General features: G+C 37.8%; 1 protein-coding gene across 1 annotated transcript in view; it reads left to right on the top strand.

Annotated features, from left to right (window-relative positions):
• LOC142336648 (retinoic acid receptor RXR-beta-like) overlaps positions 1-18,954 on the top strand; it is a 54,652-nt gene that overhangs the window by 23,597 nt on the left and 12,101 nt on the right. The gene's annotated exons all lie outside the window — the stretch shown is intronic.

Below are 18,954 nucleotides of genomic sequence, written 5' to 3'. Positions count from 1 at the left end.
CCTTGAAATTGGTAGAAATTAGAAACAACAAAATATGAAGGACGAAATAGTTCTCTGAAAATGAAGAGAACTGTGTTTAAACTCAATGAGTGAATGGAAGAAAAATACAAATCCTTTTCTATTATTGACATAAGTCAGATCATAGAGAGAGGTCTCTGATGAATATACAATTTAATTTCTCCAAGAACTTCCAAGCAGTTCACACCAGTTTACGTTTATCAAAAACAAAGGTAAATTCACCAAGCAGCGAGAAAAAATGAGGGGCGGTATGATAACTCTCTTCTTAGTTTGCTTCTTCCTTTTTTATCTTCTTGGAGGCGGCTATGTAGGTGCTAGTGCCAAGTGCTATATTGTAAGAAGACAGAGTTATCGTTGCAGTATCCTTTCTAATAAAGGCTTTTAATTGCAAATTTTTGCTAAGTGCTATTCGGGGCGCAGGTTCGGTAAAAACGCTCTTTTTCTGCTACAAGTTTTCAATTCAAGTAATTTGGTAAGCAACTGAAATGTACTGAGCAGAATCGTCTGTATGAATTTCAAGATAATAAATGTGTGCTGTTTAAGTTTACAAAAGTCTTTTTCAACCAATCAAAATTCAGCATCGTCATATTACGGCTCTTTAGAAAAAGCGGAGGCGATGGGTTTCGAACCTTTAGTCTTATGATTATAAACAGGGTTGCCTAGTGTGCTGTGCCAAGTGGGTCTTGATTAGTGGTATTGTCAAAGTCAAGGGATTTACTGGGCTAATTAAGTTTAAATGGAAAGCAACATCAATAGTGGTTTGTTCTAAGTTTTTATTGAGTATTCCAGATCAAAATGCTGAAAGTTTACTTTCTGTTTGCTCTTATGTGGCCTCTTGTTTTCTCATCTGATGTATGCGAAAAAATTGAGCTGGGGAACGCGACTGCTGTATATTTTGAAAAGAATACTACATTCCGCGTTGGCCAAGTGGATGTGAGTTTCGTACTATATCGGAGCCATATTTGTCCAGTTGGCGATGGTGGGATTGAAGATTTGTGTCCTCGATTCTTGCCAAGTTTTTCAATGATGTTCGTGTTGGTCGTGGCAGGCGTAGTAAGCATGCATTAGAAAAATAAAGGCGTGCAGTTTTGTACAAAAATAGATTAAAAGTGTCTGATTACATAGTGGTGAGGCTGGATTTGTAGATTGAGGGCCTCCTGACCGCCCACAACTCTCCTTAGGTGAGGCATGAGTGTGCTTCGTCTTGGTATGAGTGCTGTCTTTCTCAGGACGTCCAGGTTCTTGGGCTCGCCCTGCCAAACGTATGTAATTTGCACGTAAGTGCGGTAAATCGACGTCTCTGGTATGCCCATTTTAAATAGCAGGGCGAGCCTCCCGTCGAATGAGAAGAGTTGGAGGGGGTCAGGCTGATAGTTCAATTGTTGATGCGCTGCCGTTTTCTTCGCTGTTAAAAACAAAACTGGGACTGAATAGATAAAGTGATGAATAGTTTCTTTTTTTTTCTGAGTAACGTTAGAGTGGGAGGCCGTTCATTAGATTTTGTATCAGTGTGACAGTTGTTTGATAATCTCTTCGGGTTTGTTTGCATTTTTCCCAGGAAGATTAATGTAGTAGTGATCTGTCAAGTGTGGCAGTTCCATTTGCTCCACGTTGTGAGGGGAGTAAAGTAATGAAGTAAATTCCTCGGCATGGCAGTAAATGACAGCCACTAAGGGAGTTTTCGCAAGTAATTCCCTCGGTATGGCAGTAATTGACAGTCACTAATGGAAGTTTTGGAGGAAAGTAAATTGAGAACAGTGTGATTGACTGCTCTATTGATAAAGTTATTCAGAATAGGTTTACTGCGAAGAGGTCAAACTTTAATAACGGCGTTATTCATCGACTGTTGGATATTTTATCGAAGCTTTGCAAAAAAGGTTAATTGTAATAACGAAGAGACCTGATATTCTATTTTATCAAAGTATGGACACTAAAAGGTTCGTTAATTACTTATAACAGTTTAGGATTTGATAGGCTAGCATTAATTATTTTTGTAATTTTAAGCAGAATTATCGTGTTTAGAACGAGACGAGGCAGACAAGATTTGCTAATCGAAATGAACGAGTTCAAACATCAGTACTACGATCGGAAAAAATTAATAAGTCTCGGATGGAAAGAAGTGGAGACAGTCGATGGGCGGGGTATTAATAGTGGGAACTCCTTAAAGAATAAGTTAAATATAGAAGGTAAAGGGGGACTGGTTGGAGAGAATGGTTGGCCAAAGGTACCATTGGCAATAAATAATGAAGAAATTGTGGGATTACAAGAAAGTTTGGTAGAAGGGTTCCGGGGCTGTAAAGATCAGGGCGATGTGTATAATTATGTTAGTAAGTTAAAGTTGGAGAATGGTGATAGCAGGTTGTATCAAGAAGTTGGGTCGTATGCTGGTTTGTGTAATTCAATAGGTTGGACGTTTCGTGTAGATGGTTTGATGAGTGTTGTTTTGCCTGATGGTTTTACTGGTGTAAGGAGAGATGCAATGGCACAATGGAATGAGTGGTGGACGGCGGCACATGTTGAAATTGGGGGTAATGATAGTGTTTTGAAAACGCCGTGTGGTGAGAAATTGTTTCTGATTTGTGGAAGTTATCAGATATCAAGGGATTTTAATAATGTTATGGGTACTCCGCAATATTTTTATGGATTTAATTAAGAGGGGTCCTTCTGCAAGTGGTTTGGGAAAAGATGTTTGGTTTTTCATTCCGACGAAAGATAATGTATTGTGCCAGCCTTCGTTGTGTGCGCATGCTGTTGTAACTTTTACAAGAGGTTTGTCGTTGGTGACTGGCTGGGAGGCGCGTGATCAATCGAATCCGGTTGTTGTCGATCGGACTTTGGGATCGTTTGCGTATGGTGTGCGTAAAGGGTTGGTGAAAAGAATTGTAATATCAAATAAAAATAAAAATGCAGTGTTGGACTGGGCAAAAGAAAGGGAAGTGTCAACTGGTGGTGCTAGTGATGTGACTGAGCATGTGCAGAGTTTCGTTAATAGTGGTATAATTTTAAAAACAAATAACAAACGAGGTAATCGAAGAAAATGGGGTGGGAAACGGGAAACGAAAACGCAGTCGAACGATAACGAGAATATTGTGTATTCGTTTCTTCCTCCAAAGGATCCTTCAATGGAAAAAGTGAGTTGTTCAACTTTAATTTATTATTATTATTTTTTTGTTAGGGTTGGAACTATACTGCCAGGTTTTTTTAACCTTTTTTTGAGATTTTATTATTTCAAGCCCGTGCCCTTTCAACGTATGTTGAAAGGACTGCTTTTTGTTGATACTGAGCAATAGGTAAGGGTCCTGTCTGTGTTAGTTTGTTGTTGTTTTGGAAAAAAAAGGTGTTTCGTGAGTTTTTTGGTCGTTATTTTGCACAGTCGTATGTAGTGTAAGCAATAATTTTTTTGAATTTCAATCGCGTGCCCTTCGAAGTGATAAGAAGGTGGGATGTTAATTTTTGTTGGTAATGGTTGAGAATAGTTTGGGTAATAATAGTTTGCTATGTTAGGGTTGCTTGCTCATTGTGCTCACGAGTTATGACTCACGAGTAAAATTTTTGGTCAGAATAAAAAAAATTAAATTGGTAAGAAATTAAAAATAAGAAGAGGAGGCGTTACATTTGAATATTTTGCGGTGTTTATAAAATGACGCTACAGTAAACTAATTGCGACTCATGAGAAAAAAATTTTAAAAAAAATTATTTTGGATAATAAAATTAAAGAAAATTATGCAAGTCTAAGTGAATACGCGGATGCCAACAGGGTCGAACTCAATGGGGTCGTCATTGTCCATTTGAATAAAATCCCAGAATTGGTGGGTTAGTTGGGTACCTTGGGATGAAGTAATGAAATGGTAAACGTAGGTGTAATATTCCCAGGTTGTGTAGAAAAAACATTTTTTCGTGAGAAGGCCTGTATGGGAGTGTGCCCAGATCACGATGGTTCCATTTTGTAGTATGACATGTTCATTGAAAAAACATTCCCTGTATTGGATTCCTACTTTCACGCAAACGTTGGTGTTGTGGTTGGTTTGTAATTTTGGGGCGATGTCTTCTGGGCCGACGTAGTTCCGGATTTGGTCCCAAATGCTTGTAGTCATGATTTTAAGGAAAATTAAAATTGATGAGATGCTAGGTTTTGAGATTCGGAAATATCAGGGAAAGAATAAGTAAATATGGGTTTGAAAAAGAAATTACAGGTCAAATTCGCCTTCTAAAAATTCTTCTTTGGTGTTTTGAAAGAAATTCAAAAAGGTAAGAAAATTTGGATGATCTTTTTCCAAAGTGATTTTTTTGTCTTGATTATTATCCAGGAAGTTAATCCAGAAGCATAAGGTATTGCAGGGGAATATGAAGTATTCAGAAAAGACTGCAAGTTTTATATCAAAATCAGTGAGAAAGTAAGCATAAAGTGGAAATTGGGTTGGAATTGCAGAGATGTAAGGAATGGTTTCTTCTGATTGGTCAATTGTGGCGAAAGTTGGGGTTGGTGGATAAGACATGAGATAAAAATTTTTTAATAAAATATAAATGCAAATAATTGAGGAAATTTACATAGAGTCATCTGAGAATGGAATGGGTGATGGAGGGGAAATTGGAATATAATTTAATTCAGTTGAATTGTGGTCTGATATAGGGTCAGGGCTTTCGGGACTTTCAGAAATGGTCGGTTGCGATGATTCTACTGCAACTGGTTCTCCTTCTGAGTTAAGATAGAAATTCACATTAATATAATCATTTCCTGATTGTATGCATTGTAGAATTGTTTGCCATACGGCTGATGTCTCATTCACTGTAAGGGGGATAAAGGAAATTGAATAAATATTGTTCATATTATTGTCCTGTTGCATGTTAATACTAATTATTGCTTCACGATCTGTAAAAAAGGCAATGCTGTATTCAGTAATATAAGCTGGCTGGCCGTTGAATGTAGTGTTAATGCGCGGCTCAACTTTAATTCTGAAATGATATACTGGATTCATTATAAAATGTTTGAAATAATGCAAAAGGAGAAATTTTAGTTGTAGGAAAATTGTTTAAGTTGTTTGAAATAATTTTCAAGTTTCTATCGGTGAAGAAATTATAATAGGTTTAGAGAATGAACAGTTAGCAATGAAGAGTGTTGCTGGTAGTTGGCAGGCAGAAAGTAGTTTGAATGATTGATAGTGTTGCGGGGGAAGTGGGGGAAATTTGACATTTTGATTAATTGGGATTGTTGGGAATTATCCTTGGTTGGGTTGATTAGTGTTTCATTATAGGCTGTCATTGTGATTGATGGACAGTTCGACTTCCGGGTTAATGGATTTCCTTTTTCTGACAGATAATTGATAAGTTTCCTTTGGGAGTTGCGACTTATTGCTCCGTTGTTCAGTGCGTCAGTATAAATTCTTTTTAAAAATAAATTCGTCGCTGGATAAAAAGGTAGGGAGCAAATCACCGCCTTTTTCATTGGAGGTTTAAGGGGAATTGCTCTGTAATTTTTTATTTCGGTTTCTCAAAGAATAATTTCAAGTAATGAAAATTTCGGTTTGATACTCGACTTATATCAAAATTATGAAGTAAGTTTTCGCAAGTATAATTGTGCGGTACTTTCGAGGGGAGAAATGAGTCTCTGGTATATCTAGGATTTTCAAAAATGTAGTTAAATCATGTTTTTTTTAAGTTTTTTTTTAATTTTTATTTTTCCTTCATAACTGCTAACAAAATTTCTAATTCGCGGTAGAATAGAGGTGAATGTATTTAATAACTTTTAACAAGTGACTTAGTTCAGTGGTTAGTATCTCTGACCGTTGAGTTGAGGTTCCGGGTTCGAATCTCGGCGGGTTCCAGGTGCTTCCATAATGTGGGAAAAATCTGGGAAAGGGCAAAGGGCTTAAAGGGTAAGCTAGGGTAAGGGTAAGGGGGTAGAGAAAAGGGGAAGGGTAAAAAAAATTTAACTTTTTTTCCCGTTTTTTTTATTTATAAGCTGTTTTTACGGACCACGCGGCCGTCCCACTTAGCGCAGTTGGTAGCGCGCTGCACTCTCATGCGGAAGTTGAGTGTTCGAGTCCCGGTCAGTTTTTTTTTAAAAACGTTCCCTGTATTGATTGTTCTGAGAGGGTACGCTCCGTAATGGGATATCGGTGGGTGTTCCGGTATATGTGTACAGATTGGTTGACTCGGTGCGGCAGGCCTGTTGTCATGATCGATTTTGATAGTTGGTTCTTCGTTACGTTTTAGTCTCCGGATGTAGTCTCCTAGGAATGTGTAAGGAGTGCGAGGTTTATTTATGTTTTCTTCGTTTTGGTTTTCGAACTCAGTTTTAATTTCGAGTGGTAGTACTAGTGAACATTTGTGCAGGGGATGTTCTGGATGTTCATGTAGGTAATCATAGTCATTTAATGCGACAACTTGTACTGGTTTTTTTTATTCGCCGTCCTTCGTGTGTTATTCGGAAAGGGAAACGTCGGTGAAGTTTTGCCCATTTGTGTAAAAGATGCGAATAAGTTAGGTGTAGTAATACGCTAATCAAGAAGGATAAAAATCCGAAAAGAAGAGACATTTTACATGGTATGTACTGTTCGAATCGGTGTTCGAGTTCGGGCTTCAATGCTCTTATTCTTTCTAAAATTGGTTCGGCCATTTGTTCTATTGATTTGCTGTTTGTTCGTCGTGTTTCCATTTGTTTCAACTCTGGTTGAATTTGCTGAAGAATTTGAATTTGTGCCTCAGATCTTGATGAGAAGTTTGGTAGTTCATCCAATGGGGGCAGTAGTTTGAAGAGTGTACTTATTGGATCTGGTAATTGAAAATCTAACCGTGTTGCCGGTACTGTGTCACAAGCAGTGAGGTCTAAGCGAAGATGAACATTTGGTCCTCTACGCTGTTTTCCACATCCCAGTGTGATGATACACACTCTGCACCCAGGATGCTCAATTATTGCCAATGGATTGCTGGCATTACTAGCGCATTCGATGAGTGTATAATCGTCTTTGGACAATGTTATTAACCAACGACCGAAGCCGAGATTGCGTGCTTTTTCAGTCAACGGCAATTCTACTACATCCAGTTGACAGCGTTGCAATGCAAGTAGCTCGTCATCGTGGTAAAGTAAAGTAGCCATACAGGACTGATAAGTCTGTTCTGTTGGAATGGCTTTGGTGCATATTGCGTATTTTTGGGATCCGATACAATTTGCGAGCTCGTCTTCATCGATAAACGCTAGTTCTTCTCCGTCGTCTGAGACGGCCATGTATTTGGCTTCAAGTCACCAAACTAAAGCTTTACCCGTATCCCCGTCCGGCATTGGGATCGGAATGGCATGCAATACGTTCATAACTGTACTTTTTGCCATTGGAATTGCAAGTGTAAGTAAAAGACCTGCGTCAATTGCTTTGACTTGTGTGACTAATTTCGTTTCATAGTACGAGAGAATCTCTTGGATTGGTACGGCTAGAGATAATCGATCCTGTTGTCCATTTTGTTGCAATTGAACAATCGTAAGAATTTCATGCAACTGCTCACTTGGGACTAATGACATTGGTAATAGTTGATTCATGAGAGGCGTCAAGGCATTCAGTATGTTGATTCGAAACGTATAAAGGGCCGATCGGTATGTTTTGATGTTAGCAAGTATTGCTTGAAAAATTTTGCTAAGTACGAGACTATGTTGATTGATTTGTTCTCTTACGTATAAGTATTGGATGCAGTTTCTCATGTGCACGTTTTGTCGTAACGCTTTGAATTGTCCTTCAGCAAGTTCCCAGTTCCTGTTTTGTGTCTCAATTATTTCGTTCTGGGCTTCTTTGATGGCTTTCAGTTCACCTGATACAACATAGAATTTTTCATCGTTTTGGATTGTTATTTGTTCACCATGATCGGTTAGGTATTGGAGATAAGCCATTGCTTGTCTGATGTTTTTCTGGTTTCTAGCCACTCTTTTGTCGCATCCTCCAAACACTGAATTGATGAAGCATAGTAGTTTGTCGCCTGTTCCTATTCCAATTCCAAGCGCTGCGGCTGCTTCTGTTGTGGCAGCCGCACCGCGGGGTTGTCTTTGCAGTGTTGTAGAAGTTTGACTGTTTGCTCTTAGTAGTGTGTTCATTTCCAATTTGAGGTTTACAATGTGTTGGGCCTGTTTGTTTTCTATCATTGTTTGTTGCGCTATCCAGTGGAGGCCTGCTGTCGAGTCAGTCATATTTGTGAAGTTCAATGGGCATCCATAATTTTCTGAAGTCCACATTTTGTCTATCTCTTTTGTCATGTTGATCAGTTTGTCTTCCAGTGTTTTGTTATATATTGGGTAGGGGACCAGGATTTCAGTTTTGACAAATTTTTCTGTCAATAGAAGTTTCTGATGAAGGTTGAATAATACTCCATCTTTTGTTGCCACCGATGGTTGGTTCGTTTTTATCGGGGGTAAAAGTTGTAGTAAAAATAGTACGATATTGAGCATTTTGCTAACTAGGCTTGTATGTGAAATTGAATTAGAGTCTTTTTGCGACTGATTTTGAGGTACAAATTTGTGGAAAATGATTTGAGCTGTGTCTTTTTTTCTTTTAAATTAGGATTTTTTTTGGAGTGTTTTCATTGGTTGGTGACGTATCTAATGTGTATGTATAATAGAGAATTGGTGCTCAATTCCTATTGGTTGTCATCTTCGAAGCCAAAAGTTTGGTGAAGGTTTCCGCTGATCTCCCGACGGTGAAGTGTTAGCGGAACAATTCTTCGTCTGTTTTGAAGCGTTGGGCCAAGGTCCGCTAGTTCTCTGTTGGATACTCTTTGAGGAAGTGGTGAAGATGTTCTTGGGTTGTCGTGTTGAGCAATAGCACTATTGCTCTCGTTATTTTCAATTTGTGAAATGTTGCCTCCTATAAGGGAGTGCTCATTGTTCTCTTCGGATCTCGGTTGTTGGACATCATCGCTTGAGGTTGTATTGTTGTGGTAATTATCGTTGATCGAGTTGGTCCGGTATAAGGTTTCGCCTGTAGTGTCTAATATTGGGGGCGTGTGTACGGGGCTATTAACGTCATCAAATAGATCGCAAGGTTTTCAGATGAATCGAACTTGAAGTCATTGAGACTCTGGTTTCGCGACTGTGAGCTTGTTGCTTGTGAGTCTGCAATGCTCTCATCGTGATCAGTTTCTGTTGTATCAATTGTCAGGTTTGGGTCTGGGATGTAGTCTAGTGGGAAGTAAGTTATTGCTTTTACCTGTTCTTCCTTTGCTTTTTCTGATGGTTGCAAGAGGTTATATAGCGAGTTTTCTCGGGCCAATGCCAGATGATCATTTCTGCGAAGGTTGTATCGTCGATTTGAGCCAAAACGACTGTCGGACGGTAAGAAGTTTGAGTTGTTTGAGAAGACGTAGTCTCCTGTATCAATTGATTCTGGTGTTTCTTGCGTGTTTGCGCTTGGAACTGAGCCTTCCACGAAGAATTCATCTTGGTCGAACGTCGGTTCGTGTGTCATATCATGAAATTGTATTGGCGGGTCTTCTGAAGAAAAATTAGCTGTTTGGATGTTTGAGTTGAAAGAAACTGACTGGACATCTGGTGTTGTTATGGGTAGCTGCATGTTGTCGTCGTTAATGTGGTGCCTGACTTGGTTGTCGAACAGCTGTGGTTCTCTCTCTTCTTCTGGTATGGCGGGATCTGCTTCAAAGTTTTCGGGGTCTACATGTTCGAGGTCTTCTACTTGATATTGAGGTTTCACAGGTCGAAGTCTCATTCGATGGATACATTGCGTTTATTTTGTGTTGGTTTTGCGTACAAAGTAGTTTGCATTCGTGAGCACTTTTTCTACTCTGTATAATGGTATCCACCTGTTTTGCTGTTTATTCATCACTGCTACTTGTGTTGTGCGTTTTGGGTCAAGGATCAGGCAGTATGATTTGAGTTTTAGTGGTGTGGCGTTGGCTTTTCTGTCATAGTACTTTTTTGTATTTCAGATAAGACGAGATAAGGTTGTCTTTTACGCTGGAGAAAAGCTCCGTAGTTTTGTCTTGTAGCTCTTTAATGGAGTCGTATTTTGGGTGAGACTCCCATAATTTCGTGTTTTGAAATCTGAGGTCCAAAGGATTTATCGATGTTCTGCCGTGAAAAACGTCAGATGGCGTGCACCCAAGAGCTGGTGCAAATGTTGTGTTGTGTATGAATACTGCAATGTCAACGTATCTATGCCAGTCCGAGGAAGTTTGGTTTTCGTTAATTGTCAAGATTTGTTTGAGCGGTGCGTGGTTTCTTTCAAGTAAGCCAATGGTTTACGCATGTTTCAGTGTGCAATGTTTGAGCTCTACCTCCAAGAGGTTTGCTATTTCGCTCATTAATTCGGATGTAAACGCAGTTCCAAGGTCACATATGATTCTTGAGGGAATGTAGGAGTGTCTCAGAAAAATTGAGACAAGGGCTCGTGCTACGATGTCTGCGTCGCCTTTCATAAGAGGTGTGGCGAAAAGGTACTTCGAGAACACTTCAATACCTGAAAGAATGTACGTGTAGGGAGAAGGGTGCATCTTTCCCACCAGATCTATTAGTAAAAGGTCTGCCGGGAAGTTTTGCAGAGACGAAAGTGGTTGTAATGGAGGTTTCAATGCAGATGTTGGTCCTGGTTTTGTTTGCAAGCATGTGAGACAGTTTCTGATATATTCTGTTAGGCGTTCAGTGAAGTTCGGGAAGTAAAATCGTTTTATGAATTCTGCTATTGTCAGTGAGACTCCTTTTTGCCCACTCCAAACACTGTTATGAATTCTGTAGAGTACTTCCTTCTGTAAGTGCGACGGGACGCAATATTGTTTAATAAATTGGTTACCAGTGTGGTTATAGAACTTGCGATGAAGGACGCCTTCTGTTATCGATAGTCTTGGGAACTGCTTGAGATACTTTTTTAGGTCACTGGATAGATATTGTCCTGTAGTCGGTGAACCTCTCTCAAACCAGAGCAGTACCCGTTTGATATCTTTGTCTTGTTGTTGTTCGGGCCGCAGGTCTAAAGGTCCGTGCCCATGAGTAATGAATTCATCCAATGGGTTTTGTTAATGCATGGCGTTTATTTGTTCCGTTGCAAGTGCAAGAATTTGAAGTTGAACGTCAGCTCGAACATTTATAGGATCTTCTCCGCTGGTTTGTTTTCTCTCAAGTAAGAATGTTTTCATAATTTTGGGGGTGTCGTCATTTTCTGAGCTGCTCAGATAACTAATTGAATTGTCAGGTGTATCTGCTGCTGTGTTGATTTCGATTTCGTGCATCGGTACGCGTGAGTTGATGCGTAGCTCGAGCTTTTCTTTCGGGTATATGTGTATTCTCGACAGATAATCCGCTGCTAAATTGGCTCTTCCGGGTATGTGTCCCAGTATGATGTCGAAGCTGAGTACATGATCGAGAGCATTCCAAAGTGTTGGCGGTAAAATTTTTGTTTGGAAGAACCTGGTTACTGATCTGTTGTCTGTCAAAATGAGAATTGGTTTTTTACATCCCCATATAATATTTGCAAAGGTGTCTAGGGCAAAGTGAACTGCGAGGAATTCTTTCGCATATATCGAAAGTTTGAGTTGGTTTGGGTGGAAAATTCTAGATCCAAAACTGACGGGTGCATAAATTTTCAGTTCCTGATTATCATCATTTGTTGTGTAGTTTTCTATCATGAGTATGTATCCGGCTGCGTAAAAGAATGCATCGGCCATTATTACATATCGCTGGTCATTTTTGGGTAATCTGAGTGAAAGGTCACAGGCTGTTCTTAGATCATTTGTGAGCTTTTCCAGCATAACTTGGTGTTCTTCTTCTATCACGAAATTGGTGTCTCTCTTAAGTAGACGATAGAACGGTAAAAGTTTTTCGTCAAGTTCAGGGATAAAGGCTTTATAAAATTGAAAAAAAAATCTGATCATTCGTTTGACTTGTTTTGGCTTTCTCGGCATTCTGATTGTTTTCAGAAAAGTTGTTATCTTCTTTGTAATTGGTGTGAGACCCTCAGAGGTTATCGTATTACCAAGGAATTGTATTTCTCTGAGTCCAAATGCGCATTTGTCTGTTGCGAGTTTCATTCCTGATTCTCGGATGCATGTAAAGACTGCTCGAAATTTTTCCAACATGTCGTTTTTGCGATGTGCTCTGATGCCAATGTCGTCGACGTACTGAAAGCATTTATCCGCTGTTATCATGGGGTCCAGGTTTTGACGCATGAATGAGCGAAAGGCGCTGACACTTCTGCTTAGTCCTTGGGCCAGTCTTTGAAAAGCATATGTTCTCGATGCGAAGTTGAAGGCCAGTAACTGTACTGATTGTTCATCTGCCATTGGTACAGAGAAGTAGCCGTGGCTGCCATCCATTTTGCAAAAGAGTTTCTTGCCGGCTAAGTGGGTGCCCGCATCTGCTAGTGTAGCTATCGGGAAGTTGTTATTGTTGTAGTCGTTTCTAATGAGATGGTTTATTTTTCTGAGATCTACTAATATTCTGAGCTTCCCATTTGGCTTCCGTTTTGCAAATATTGGAGATGAATAGCGGCTGAATGGGAGCGTTGTTATGACTCCGTAGTACTGGAGAAGAGCTAGTTCAACAAGCAAATCGTCTTTGAGATGGATTGAAATTCTTTGAGTTTTTGATTATACAGGTCTGTTTGTGTCTGGTATCAATTTGACTGAGAATTTGTGAGTGTGGTCAATGTCAAGGCGGTGCCTTGTGAATATGTCATTGAATTCGACTAGAAGCTGCTCTGTTCTTTCTTTGTCTTTGTCAGAGAGTACGCTGTCGCTCCATCTGAATACGTTAAGAAAAGTTTTCCTGCCTTCGTTTTTCGAGAGTGGTTGAATTGCTTCAAGATTTTTAAATTTAACAAGTTCGTCATATATGCGTTTTTCAACTGCACTCATCTTGGATGTGTCGGAATTGGTTTCTGGGGTCGGAAACCAGAATCCGTTTTCATGTTTTATTGTTATATGATTTATTTCGCCTTTTGCTGTTCTCTCTATAGATTTTTCTATTTGCTTTATTGTTTTCTTTGAGTCGCTTGATGGGAAAAGTTTTGGCTCAAGTGGTATCAGGTAGCGTGCTTGCTCTGGTGTGATGATTTCGAATGTTGCTACTGGAGAATCTTGTCTAATGTGAAGTGGAACTTCTGTTGTATTGATTGCAAGTAGGGCGGTAGTTTTGTTTTTTGTAAGTTTGTCAAGCGTGCTTGTTAGACCAAGGCCCAGTTTTTCAAATTTGACAGTAGGCTCTACGAGTCCAATTTATTCTTGTGCATCAGTTTCCTCCGATGGGATTAGTTCCAGGGATTTTTGTTCCCCAGGTGAGAGCGTATAGGTTGTTTTGGTTTTGAGCATGATTTTTTTCCGGCTGTTGAGACGTTTTTGTTCGTTGTTGCCTTTTATGTGCATTAGATTTAGCTGAAAGGTAATTGCTGGTGTTTGGAGTAGTCTGTTGTGGGCATCAATAATAATCTCATTTTTGTCAAAGAAGGGAAAACCAAGAAGGATAGCGGAAAGTGTTTCAAACACCATGAACTGTTCCTCAAATTGTAAATGGCCAATTTTGATTGTCAGTTGGACTGTAAATAAAATGGGTGATTGGTGTAGGAATGCTGTAGAAACGTTTATTTCAGGAGGATTTGTTTTTTCTGGTTTTTGGTAGAGGTTTCTGCTTATTTTATCAAAATGTTTCTTTGACATGGCGCTGCTGAATGCTCCAGTGTCTGCTACTGCTTTCATTATTAATGTTTCGAACTGCATAGGTATTATAAATACATTTTCGCTATAGTTTGTCATGCTATCTGGTATATGCTGTAGAAAAACATGCAGGTTATTTAGTTTTTTGATTGTTGATTGAATGGCATGTTTCCATCGCGATATGCTGGTTGACGTTCTGGACAATCTCGGGCAGTGTGCTCATTGCTAGCACATTTTCTGCAAAATGTTCGCATTGATGTAGGAAATCTTTCGGTACGTCCATTACTTCGGTCGTTTCGTTGGAAGTTTGACCTTCCTCTCGAATATTTTCCTCGACCTCTCTGAAAGCTTCCACGGTTACGTCCTCTGCTGTTGTAGTTGTTACTGTATTCTCGGCCATTTTGGTTTCCATTATACTGGTATGTTTGTCTGTTGTAGTTGTAGCCTCTGTAGTAATTTCCTCTTCTGTAGCTAGGGTACTGAGTACTCTCCACGTGCTGATGCGATGGCTGTGCTACTTGCATTGATGCTATTCCTGCCGCCATTATGCTTTCTAAGGCTTGGGCCACAGCAGGGTTTCCTGATGCGTTTAGTGTATTGAATGCCGTGGTGTATTGTGGTTAGGGGTTTATCTGATCAAATCTGACTCGTCGTTTGATGATAGCGCATAGTTCGTTCACAGTGATGTTGTCATTCTCTTTCAGCAACACTTTCTTGTACTTGAAGGGCATGCCTTGAATGAATTGTTCTCTTATTCGTCTTGTTCTTTCTTCAGTGCGGTCGATGTGAGCTGCAGGATCGTCCACAATTGCGAGGTTGGCGAGGCGTTGCAGATCTGTGAGGAAGTCATCCGGTTGTTCTTTCACTGGATCAAACTTTCTCGATTGCAGATCGAGCTCAAAGTTTCTTCTTTGGTCTGCTCCTGCATATCGGTTGCGTGGTTGTTCAAGCGAATCGTCTAGGTCGTTTCGTGTGTTTTCGGCGAGTCGAAGGTAATAGTTGAGTGCATTACCGGCTAAGTGTAGGTGAAGATATCGTGCACGTTGGTGATTCGCTTCAGGAATTCTAGATACGGCAATGCTTGCTCTCAGTAGTCCTTCAAATTCAGACCAGTTTTTGTTTGGCAATCCTGAGAACCTTTTCAGATGTACGTGAGGCGGACTTGGATCTGCCATTTACTTTTAGTCAGTTCGTTGTTGAAGTGGTTCTGTGGAAAGAGCAATTTGTGCGCTTCTCCAATTTAGCTGTGTCACGGAGTTTGCAGTTTAAGCTATTTGGTTGGTCATTTTTGTTCTTCGCTGCAAGTTTTTGACTTACTTTTATGTCGATTGTTTTGTCGTTGAAGAATACGAACGGGTTTCTAGGATGATAGCCTTCCAACAGTGTCATAGAAGTATTGTTGTGGCTTGCGTTGTATTTTCTCTTTGCTAGCAAAACAAATAGTTTGATGCTCAAATAATTTTGAATGGGTAAAGTTGGTTTGTGCTTTTGGTTTGGTTAATTTCTCGAATTCGATAGTTTTGAAAGAAATTGTAAAGTTCTGAGTTTTTTGTAATACGGATCCGTTTGATATCGGTTTGATTGTCTTCTTGTGCGATATAATAAAGGCTAATTCCAGTGTTTGTTTTTCTAAAGATTCGAAGATTGTAAGTTTTTCCGTTAATGGCTAATTCCATGAGTTGCAAATTTTTCTTTCTTTTCAACAGAAGTAAGCGTTCAACATCTTTGTCGCCATATGATAACTCTCTTCTTAGTTTGCTTCTTCCTTTTTTATCTTCTTAGAGGCGGCTATGTAGGTGCTAGTGCCAAGTGCTATATTGTTTGAAGACAGAGTTATCGTTGCAGTATCCTTTCTAATAAAGGATTTTAATTGCAAATTTTTGCTAAGTGCTATTCGGGGCGCAGGTTCGGTAAAAACGCTCTTCTTTTTCTGCTACAAGTTTTCAGTTCAAGTAATTTAGTAAGAAACTGAACTGTACTGAGCAGAATCGTCTGTATGAATTTCAAGATAATAAATGTGTGCTGTATAAATTTACAGAAGTCTTTTTCAACCAATCAAAATTCAGCATCGTCATAGGCGGCAATAATTTTCTCGAGAATTTTTTAGAAAAATTAGACTTTGCTGATCAAATCCATTGCCAGGCTTGGGTTGTATAAAGGCAAAGAAGTTATTCTAATTGTGCTTCTGTTTAAATTTGATGGATGTGAGTTTAACCACCCGCCGTTTGAAATCAACGAGTGCATTAACACAAAAATATCTGATCTCTTGGAAAATGTCAATTTTATACCTGTTTTTAAGAAATAAGACAAATCTGAACCAGAATACGAATCGTTCCTCACAGGTACTCAGACTTTCTCAAAAGTTTTTGAACGTAGGCTATTGGAGTAAATCCCTGGCCACCTTAAAATCAACAGTCTCATTGACCGAAATAAGTCCAATTTAAAGAAACTATTTTTTGCCTCAGTGCCTTCATTATTGATCCAATAAACCATGTTTTAATTGTAAATGAGAAAGTTTAATCACTTTGTTAGACTGGGCGAAATATTTGAAATATTTGTAGCTCAATTTTATTGGATACTTTTATAAATAAAATAAGAAACAAGCTTTTAGAGAACTCCAAATAGCAAATTTGTCGTAAAACAAGTTTTTCTATATTCTACAAGAGACCGAAAACCGTTTTAATTGAAATTACAAAACAATCAGAATCGAGGCCCGAAACAGTTCTAATAGACAACAAGGAGGCTCGTTAACGTGCGGTCGCACATGATGTTCTGACCCGTGCTCATCTACATATTTCACTTAACTGTCTTTTGACTTACATTTTTTACAAAGAGATAATCAATGTTTTATTTTAAAAAAACCGTTACACACACAACTAATAATTGAATTAGATAATGCCATGCCTCATTAGAACCAGATCTGCCATTAAAAATACTATGAAAAAAAAACAACAAAAAAGCTAAAACAAAAATTTCACGGCAAAAACTCAATTTCTTAATTTAAAACCACCTAGTAACAACGTCAAATTACAATCGGTCAGAACCCTAACTACACAAATTTAATTTTTCCTAAGTACACATCAGATGGGATTTTTCCCTAATAATACTAAATATCAATTCATAAAAAGAAGAAATAATGTGGCAAAATTCAAAAATGAAGCAACCTTTTCTAAGCCAAATATTTTCAAAAGTCTTAAAAATAATTAGCTTTTATCGAAAGAATTCTTGATAACTTTACTACAAAGTCACAATGAAACCAATAGAACCTCTCTGGTTAGACTAGTCAATAGAAACGGACTAAAGATGCAGAAAAACTCAAAAAATACGTACAACAAATTACAAACATTGCGAAAACACAAATTAGTGAAGTCATTAAAATCATTAGCTATTATCTGAGTTTTATTTATTTTTCTTTCAATTTCTATTTAAACTAATTCGGCTGAAACAATACTGAATGAATAAATGGCTTCAATTGGCCCATATTCTAAAATTTAGGGATCTGTTTTTACGCGATTGTGCTAAACAAAGAGAAAAAGAAACAAAAATACACCACTCACATAACTTTTTATAGAAACGCATATTATGCAACAAACGAAACACATTTACGTCATAATATCAGTAAACATGTTTATTTTTAAAATACAAAGAATTGTATTGGACCTCTAAATGATAAGAGTGAGTTATAAATTACAAAAAGAACAACAAAAATTGAAAAATTGAAAAAACATTAAAAATCTTGAAAATGTATAATATAGCAAATTTGTCGCAAAACAAGTTTTTCTATATTCTACAAGAGACCGAAAACCGTTTTAATTGACATTACAAAACAATCAGAATCGAGACCCGAAACAGTTTTAATAGACAACAAGGAGGCTCGTTAACGTGCGGTCGCACATGATGTTCTGACCCGTGCTCATCTACATATTTCACTTAACTGTCTTTTGACTTACATTTTTTACAAAGAGATAATCAATGTTTTATTTTAAAAAAACCGTTACACACACAACTAATAATTGAATTAGATAATGCCATGCCTCATTAGAACCAGATCTGCCATTAAAAATACTATGAAAAAAAAACAACAAAAAAGCTAAAACAAAAATTTCACGGCAAAAACTCAATTTCTTAATTTAAAACCACCTAGTAACAACGTCAAATTACAATCGGACAAAACCCTAACTACCCAAATTTAATTTTTCCTAAGTACACATCAGATGGGATTTTTCCTTAATAATACTAAATATCAATTCATAAAAAGAAGAAATAATGTGGCAAAATTCAAAAATGAAGCAACATTTTCTAAGCCAAATATTTTCAAAAGTCTTAAAAATAATTAGCTTTTATCGAAAGAATTCTTGATAACTTTACTACAAAGTCACAATGAAACCAATAGAACCTCTCTGGTTAGACTAGTCAATAGAAACGGACTAAAGATGCAGAAAAACTCAAAAAATACGTACAACAAATTACAAACATTGCGAAAACACAAATTAGTGAAGTCATTAAAATCATTAGCTATTATCTGAGTTTTATTTATTTTTCTTTCAATTTCTATTTAAACTAATTCGGCTGAAACAATACTGAATGAATAAATGGCTTCAATTGGCCCATATTCTAAAATTTAGGGATCTGTTTTTACGCGATTGTGCTAAACAAAGAGAAAAAGAAACAAAAATACACCACTCACATAACTTTTTATAGAAACGCATATTATACAACAAACGAAACACATTTACGTCATAATATCAGTAAACATGTTTATTTTTAAAATACAAAGAATTGTATTGGACCTCTAAATGATAAGAGTGAGTTATAAATTACAAAAAGAACAACAAAAATTGAAAAATTGAAAAATCATTAAAAATTTTGAAAATGTATAATATAGCAAATTTGTCGCAAAACAAATTTTTCTATAATCTACAAGAGACCGAAAACCGTTTTAATTGACATTACAAAACAATCAGAATCGAGGCCCGAAACAGTTTTAATAGACAACAAGGAGGCTCGTTAACGTGCGGTCGCACATGATGTTCTGACCCGTGCTCATCTACATATTTCACTTAACTGTCTTTTGACTTACATTTTTTACAAAGAGATAATCAATGTTTTAGTTTAAAAAAATCGTTACACACCCAACTAATAATTGAATTAGATAATGCCATTCCTCATTAGAACCAGATCTGCCATTAAAAATATTATGAAAAAAAAACAACAAAAAAGCTAAAGCAAAAATTTCACGGCAAAAACTCAATTTCTTAATTTAAAACCACCTAGTAACAACGTCAAATTACAATCGGACAA

Source organism: Convolutriloba macropyga, chromosome 3 (genome assembly GCF_964194025.1).
Source record: "Convolutriloba macropyga chromosome 3, txConMacr16.3, whole genome shotgun sequence".
Taxonomy (NCBI): Eukaryota; Metazoa; Xenacoelomorpha; order Acoela; family Convolutidae; genus Convolutriloba; species Convolutriloba macropyga.
The sequence above is the reverse complement of the archived record's forward strand: the minus strand, read 5'-3'. Positions and strand labels throughout refer to the sequence as shown.